Source organism: Heloderma suspectum, chromosome 2 (genome assembly GCF_057233095.1).
Source record: "Heloderma suspectum isolate Gila_16-S chromosome 2, 16-S_ref, whole genome shotgun sequence".
NCBI classification, from domain to species: Eukaryota; Metazoa; Chordata; class Lepidosauria; order Squamata; family Helodermatidae; genus Heloderma; species Heloderma suspectum.
This window is the reverse complement of record NC_139459.1, coordinates 167,615,804-167,624,375: the sequence shown is the minus strand read 5'-3', so window position 1 is coordinate 167,624,375 and position 8,572 is coordinate 167,615,804.

The window sequence follows — 8,572 nt, the reverse complement described above, 5'->3', positions numbered from 1 at the left end:
ACTTGAACCCGACGGGAACGACCCGCTTCATTGGGCGCCGCCGAGACTCGCGAGGGGCTGATTGGTCGCATCGCAGCACGTGGGCGCCCAAACAGAAACTTACGTATGACCCCGCCCCTACCCGTCCGCCATGGTTCCAACCATAGAGATAAGTCACGTGTATAGAGTGACGCGCCATTACAGTCTTATAGACACTTCCGACCTTGGAACGAGTTGTCCCACTCTGACTTCTACTATTAAGTATAAATGACGGTCAACGTGTCAAAAGCGAAGCACCACCCCTCTAGAGGATCATGGCCAATGACAGTTTTCCATTTTTCCCCGGAGGTTCAGGCTGTTGTGCTGCTCTAAACCTTTTCTACGCCAGGACGTCCTCCTACAGCAGCGGCTTGCTTCGTCACCCAATACGCATGCGCCCGGCCGTTACCAGGCCCGATTGTTTTCTGCCTTTCCCCTCCGCGCCCCCCGCCGTCAGTTTTATGCTCATGCGCATGCGTCGCGCCTCGTCGCCTCTCCGCAACTCTCCGCGCCCAGGAAAGCACAGACTCTGGTGCGGGTCAAAGGAATCTCGGGCACCTTTAAGGGGATTAGTCGATGCTTTTACCAGGAACAGACGCCAGAGGGCGTCTCTCTCCTTCATTGCGGTCGAGGCTAACCTGGCCTGTCCTTTGGGAGCACCGCGCTCTCCGTATCTCGTGGCTGATTATTACAGGTGACCAAAACAGAGGAAATGCGCCCCCGCACAAGGAGGCAGAAGGGGGTGCAGATCTGCACAGAGCTTACATATGCTAATTTATAGACGGAGATGCAATTTTAGAAACAGTTTCTATAATTTAAATAGAAATAAAATCCACCTCACCATCCCCGAAGACTGTGACCAGGCAACCCGTGTGCCTGCTGCTCGGGTGACTGTCCAGGTGCTAACTGAGGATGGGCCACTTCAGCGCCCCCCTTGTTCAGTCGTTCAGTCGTGCCCGACTCTTCGTGACCCCATGGACCACAGCACGCCAGGCCTTCCTGTCCTGCGCTCTCCCGGAGCGTGCTCAAGTCCATATTCATTGCATCGGTGATGCTATCTAGCCATCTCATCCTCTGCCGTCCCCTTCTCCTTTTGCCCTCAGTCTTTCCCAGCATCAGGGTCTTTTCCAGGGAGTTTTCTCTTCGCATTAGGTGGCCAAAATATTTGAGCTTCAGCTTCAGGATCCGACCTTCCAATGAGCAGTCAGGGTTGATTTTCTTTAGGATGGACTGATTTGACCTCTTGCAGTCCAGTGGACTCGTAAGAGTCTTCTCCAGCACCACAGTTCGAAAGCGTCAATTCTTCGGCGCTCAGCCTTCCTTATAGTCCAGCTCTCACAGCCATACATTTGTTGTTGTTCATTCGTTCAGTCGTGTCTGACTCTACGTGACCCCATGGACCATAGCACGCCAGGCCTTCCTGTCCTGCACTCTCTCCCGGAGCGTGCTCAAGTCCATATTCATTGCATCAGTGATGCTATCTAGCCATCTCATCCTCTGCCATACATTACTACTGGGAAAACCATAGCTTTGATGATACGGACCTTTGTCGGCAAGGTGATGTCTCTGCTTCTTACTATGCTGTCTAGATTTGCCATAGCTTTCCTCCCAAGGAGCAAGCGTCTTTTAATTTCATGGCTACAGTCACCATCTGCAGTGACCTTGGAGCCCAAGAAAATAAAATCTGTCACTGCTTCCATTTCTTCCCCTTCTATATGCCAGGAAGTGATGGGGCCAGATGCCATGATCTTCGTTTTTTGAATGTTGAGTTTCAAACCAGCTTTTGCACTCTCCTCTTTCACCCTCAACAACAGGCTCTTTAGATCCTCTTCACTTTCTGCCATTAGGGTGGTATCATCTGCGTATCTGAAGTTGTTGATAATTCTCCCGGCAATCTTAATTCCGACCTGTGATTCATCCAATCTGGTGTTTCTCATGATGTACTCTGCATATAAGTTAAATAAGCAGGGCGACAATACGCAGCCTTGTCATACTCCTTTCCCAATTTTGAACCAATCGGTTGTTTCATGTCTGGTTCTTACTGTTGCTTCTTGACCATCGTACAGGTTTCTCAGGAGACAGGTAATGGATTTGGACTGGACAGCCCTCCAGACACGAGAGCCCTTTCAAATAGAGATATATTCTCTCTGGAGGAGGATGCATGGTCAGGCTATTCAGACAGCACTTTTATAATACTCAGTGCACTTTTCACACATCATCTTGTTATCCTTACAACAACCTTATATAGTCGGCCAGAACTTTTAACCAGTAATTAAGACTGGCGAGTGATAGGCCCTGGGCCCAAGCATCTTTTGGGGGCCCAGTGCAAACTGGTAGCACAGGCCCCCTCCTACACCATGCCCTCTCCCATACGTACAATCTCATGAGCCATGAAATAAATGTCTTTTTTAATTCCAGAATGTTCTCACATAGATTTTAGGCCTATAAATCCTTCCAGCAGCACTGGCTCCCAATGTCCATGATTATTATGATGCTTTGTCCCTCCCACGGGTTCTCCTCCCTTCCTGCCTAGGCACAAGGATCTCTGGGACTGGTAGTTCTCGAGAAAGCATATCATGTGAGGAAGAATAAACCTGTCTCTCAAACTAGCCTCCTTTCCCCCACTCATGCTAATGGGATAGCAGCCCACCTCCATATCGCCCTTTGCTTGGACCCTGGGTAGGCCTGTATCTGCTTACACAAAGTGCGAGTGGCGCACTAAAGGAACTCCTGCTGTTATCTCCAATCAATTATCAATGATTGGCGATAACAGACAGGATTCCTCTCCCCACTAGCCTTAGAGGGGTAGGGCTTGGGGAAGAAGAGGGGCCTTGGCCAAGGCCCCACAGGCCAGATGGGCCAACCTGGCCAGCCAAATTGGCCCATGGGCTGGAAACCACCTTCCCTGGCTTACATAATACTAGAATTCTTGTGTTATTAGCAACAACTCTTTTATGTACAGTCATTATTGACAGCATAATTGTCAGAGTCTCTAAAATTTAGTTTCTGCATTTCATTTTCCTTTGACCTCACTGTTTACTTCCCACCACTGTGTGTGTGTGTGTGCTGTAGCTCAGGGTAACACATCAGGCATCTGATGAAACTGACTCAATTCCACAAAAGCTTAAAGCATTTATACCCCATTCTTCATCCAGAAGGGCTCCCACAGCAGCTTACAGTTCAGTAAAAAGAAGACAAGTTGCCGCCCTCAGGTTTATAATCTCAAAAGACACAACTTAAACAGAGAATAAGAAAACTCAGGCGCCAGTTCTTAGCGTTATATGGTTGTTATAATGAGCAGATGTAATGCAGCCAGATGTTCTTGGTGTCGTGTTGTTATAACCAGCTGGAACAGAAGCTTGAACTGAGGAGGAGCCAAAAATTGCTGGTCTCTCAGCTGAGCCGATGAAGTGGCCCTGCTTCTTGAGTCTCCCTCTTTTACAATTTGCTGGCATAAAGCCTGATGGCCGATGGGAGCTACTCCACAACTTGTCAGACTTTAAGGCAGCCTGCCCCAACCTGGGCTCTCCGGATGTATTGGCCTACAACTCCCAGCCACGGGATGCTAGGATTTGTAGTCCATCACATCTGGAGGGCACAAGGTTGGGGAAGGCTGCTTTAAGGTGCCAGAAGACATTTTTTTAAAAAATCATTGTCAACAACAATAAATAGCAGAGATGAAAGAGAAGAATTATAACTGATTCTAATTTACTGTTGGCCAAGGGCCTGTTTCCATGAGCGATTTACTCTAAACTGGCTGTGTGGAGGTCATTAGGGATACATGACGTCGTGGCCATCCAGCAGCCCACCCAGAGCTTATCACGGAAAACCCAGATTTCCTGATTGTTTTCCTTAATTCAGCTTGTCTACGCTTCTGTTGTGGTGTATGCCAACCCTCCACATTTACTCCAGTGTTAGCCCTGTCCAGAGGTGTGCCTTTCACCATGACCCCAGTCAAGGGGTGTTTCCCCAATATTTTCCCCGCCTGCATTTCCCTGATGTTCCCGCTGGCCACCAGAGTTCTTCTTCTTTTTAAGTAAAGGATTAAACCAAAAAGAGCCTCATGTGGCGCAGGGTGGTAGGCGGCAGTATTGCAACCGAAACTCTCCCCATGACCTGAGTTCGATCCCAGCGGAAGCTGGGTCTCGGGTAGCCGACTCAGGTCGACTCAGCCTCCCATCCTTCCGAGGTCAGTAAAATGGGGACCCAGCTTGCTGGGGGAAAGGTAGGCACGACTGGGGAAGGCAATGGCAAACCACCCCACTACAGTCTGCCATGAAAACGCCAGCGCAAGCAGCGTCCCTCTAGGGGTCAGTAATGACCCGGTGCTTGCACAGGAGGAACCTTTCCTTTCCTTAAACCAAAACAGCTCTTTAATGCTATGTCACGAACCAGAAGTAAGCACTCCCCATTCACCAGCCACCAACTGTATCTATGTTGGACATTCAAAGCCGTTACTCTATCAGGGGCTAAGGCTTACACTGCTAAAAGAGCCATGGGATGGGGTGAACGTATACAAGTTCCCGGCCAGATCACAGTTCTAGAGGTAGTTACTGCAGAATCCTCAGTTGCGCATTTAGAAGGCATCACTATCACTCAACAGCAAAAAAAAAGCCCCAGTTCTCCACCAGCAGCTCTACCCCGCCCTCTCGCTATGGCATTATAACACTACTGCGCATTTCTTCCATCAATACGCATACCCTCTATGTCAGTATCTCACTATCACTCTATCACTCCATCTCGAAATAGCACTAACACACATTTGTGCTATCACCTGAGAGTGCATTAGTTCAGAGGTTCCTGCTAATTCCTGTGGTAGTCAATGAGGTTTGTTCCCAAAAGTACACTATCTCGTGCTTGCACTATTGCATAATAGCGCATTTATTCAGGGGTGCCTGCTAATGCAGAAGCCCGGTATTTAGAGGGAAAGGAGAAAAAAATGGGAGGAATCAGGCATAGGTCCAGGAAGTCTACTCAGAAGTAACTCCCATTGCGGTCAATGAGGCTTGTTCCTGAATTTACAGAGACTGCCATTAAGCCAAAAACACGAAATACACCCAGGGCACATCATGTATTCATTCATCTGGTGAAAGGCACAGTAACTCCCCTAATGGCTGTGAAGCACTATTTTCAAAGCTGCGTGTCTCTGCTGTTTAGTTCAAGGCTTTTCGGGAGTAATTAATGCCAGCTTCAATCCTTTGCATCATCACCTAACCAGGGGGGCAGGAGAAAGGGGAGTTGAGCCTGGAAGGGGGAGTCTCTCATTGGTTGAGCAGCCCCTGTCAGTCTGATGATGTTCATTTCCAATCCCTCCACCCCACCATAGAATCATAGAATCATAGAATAGTAGGGTTGGAAGGGGCCTACAAGGCCATTGAGTCCAACCCCCTGCTCAATGCAGGAATCCAAGTCAGAGCATCTTGACTTGAACAACCCTCATCTTGAACGCCTCCAGTGTGGGAGAGCCCACCACCTCCCTAGGGAATTGGTTCCACAGTGGTATTGCTCTAACAGTCAGGAAGTTTTTCCTGATGTTCAGCTGGAATCTGGCTTCCTGTCACTTGAGCCCATTATTCCCTGTCCTGCACTCTGGGATGATCGAGAAGAGATCCTGGCCTTCTTCTCTGTGACAACCTTTCAAGTACTTGAAGAGTGCTATCATATCTCCCCTCAGTCTTCTCAAGGCTAAACATGCCCAGTTCTTTCAGTCTCTCTTCATAGGGCTTTGTTTCCAGTCCCCTGATCATCTTTGTTGCCCTCCTCTGAACCCTCTCTAGTTTGTCTGCATCCTTCTTAAAGTGTGGTGCCCAGAACTGGACACAGTACTCCAGATGAGGCCTAACCAGTGCTGAGTAGAGGGGAACTACTACTTCCCGGGATTTGGAAGCGATGCTTCTATTAAAGCAGCCCAAAATGGCATTTGCCTTTTTTGCAGCCACATCACATTGTTGGCTCATATTCAGCTTGTGATCGACAATAATTCCAAGATCCTTCTTGCTTATAGTGTTGCTGAGCCACGTATCCCCCATCTTGTAACTGTGCATTTGGTTTCTTTTTCCTAGGTGCAGAACTTGGCATTTATCCCTATTACATGTCATTCTGTTGTTTTCTGCCCAGCACTCCAGTCTATCAAGATCATTTCGAATTTTGTTTCTGTCTTCCAAAGTATTAGCTATCCCGCCCAATTTTGTGTCATCTGCAAATCTGATCAGCATTCCCTGCACCTCCTCCTCCAAGTCATTAATAAAAATGTTGAAGAGCATTGGGCCCAGGACTGAGCCCTGCGGTACCCCCACTCGTTACCTCTCCCCAGTTTGAGAAGGCCCCATTGATAAGCACTCTTTGAGTCCGATTCTGTAGCCAACTGTGGATCCACCGGATCGTTGTTTCATCTAGCCTACTTTGAGCTAGTTTGCTCATCAGGAGTTCATGGGGCACTTTGTCGAAAGCTTTGCTGAAGTCGAGGTATATGATGTCTACAGCATTCCCACAGTCCACAACGGAGGTGACTTGATCAAAAAATGAGATCAGATTCGTCTGGCAGGACTTGTTCTTGACAAATTCATGTTGGCTTCAAGTATTCACTGCATTGTTTTCAAGGTGCTTACAGATGGATTGCTTTATCATCTGCTCCAGAATTTCCCCAGGGATTGATGTCAGACTGACTGGTCTGTAGTTCCCAGGTTCCTCCTTTTTATCATTTTGGAAGATAGGGACAACATTAGCCCTCCTCCAGTCATCTGGCACTTCACCCGTCCTCCATGATTTCTCAAAGAGAATAGACAGCGGTTCTGGGAGTTCTTCTGCCAGTTCCTTTATTACTGGAAGTATGTTTCTGTCAGCAACTTATAATGGTGCAGTCCTTTGTGGAGCCCCGCATGGAGCCATGCTGATTCCATGAAAAATCCAGGATTCCTTCATTTGCTTCACCCTTCCATTGTAATGGAAACACAGCTCAGGATTATTATTCCAGTATTCGGGAGGAAGGATACATCTGAGGGAGATTGGCTTGCCAAAGGCCACACCTACTTAGTGACAATATTTGAACAACGGACGTCCTCTTAGCCACTAACTACATGGCGCACCAGCATTCCTCAGCTGATTGATGACACACTTACATAATCTCCTCCTCTCGTATCAAGGCTCAGTGACTGAGTAGGAGCAAGAGATTTCAAGAAAGAAGGAGCTATGACAATGAAGCAAAGAGTGAGCTTGGTTGACAGAGTGACCAAAGAAAGCTTGTAAATCAGAAACAGAGGTGGTGAAAGAGAAAACAGAAGATACAACAGGTGGAGGCGATGGCAGGGAGAGGGGGACCCAGAAAAAGAAAGATACAACAGCTGAAAAGGAAAAAGAAAAAGGAGGCAGAAGATAGAATTGAGGCCAAATCTGTAGAAGAAGAAATAATAACACAAACCTGAGCAATCTAAGAAGAGGATGGAATGACCATAGGACTGGGGAGAAAATGAAGAAGTACCAAGAGTATAGTACACACACACACACACAAAATTATGAGAAGTCAAGTGAGAAGCAATAAGATTAGAAAAACATACCTGTTTTGCAAGAGCATGAAAATAAGACTACCTCAGGACTCTAAAATGGGCAATCTGGGGCAAATTGGGGATTCTGTTGAGGTACCAAACACCCCGGAGGCCATGCCGCCTTCCTCTGGCCCCACCCTCTTTCCCTCCACCAGTTTTTCCCTGCTTTCCCCCAGCCACAGTTTTTGTGCTGTTTTTCCCCCTTTTCTAAAAGGCTGAAATGCCTTTCCTATGGCTTAATTACTAGCAGTAGGGGCTTTAAACTAAAATATACTGGTTATGGGGGCGGGGTTGTGCCATCCCTTTTGCCTTCTGGAATGTGGCCTCTGAGCACTTCTCCAAAATGGAATTTGGCCCTTGAAAGAGGTTCTGCACCCAGGTGCTAAATCCTATTGCACCTGGGATGCTCTGCTAGGAACCACAGGATTGCATCTTACATTGTTTTTATGTAGGGCATTTTGTATCCCAGTCTGTAGTCCATGGAAGACCAACTAACAACCATTTTGAAATATAATTAACCATCAACAAACAATATAATTAACAGTAAAAAAAAAATGCCAGTATTAAGCCAGGTTAAAAAAAAACCCGATGTAAATGCTTTTAAAAATATAAGAAGGCCCAGGCAAATGAAAAGGTCTTCACCTGGTACCCAAAAGACATCACATTCAGCACCAGGCGAGTCTCTCTGGGGAGAGCATTTCAGAGATGGGATGCCACAACTAAAAAGGCCCTATCATGATCAGAAGGGGGTGTGTGTGATAAATAATTGTCAGCCATGCAGAGAAAGGTAGTAAGATATGGACTGAATGGGATTCAAATGAAAAGGAAGGGTGACATTGGCAGGCCAATGAAAAGAAAACAACTTCACCCCTTCCATATCCTATTGGGTTGGCTGGGGGGTGGGGGAGAATAAACATGAACCATTAGGTAGTGCATATTTGTCTGTGATTGACATCTGCATATTACATTTTAGATAATGTTTTTTTAAATTGACAGATGGCTTAGCAAAAATT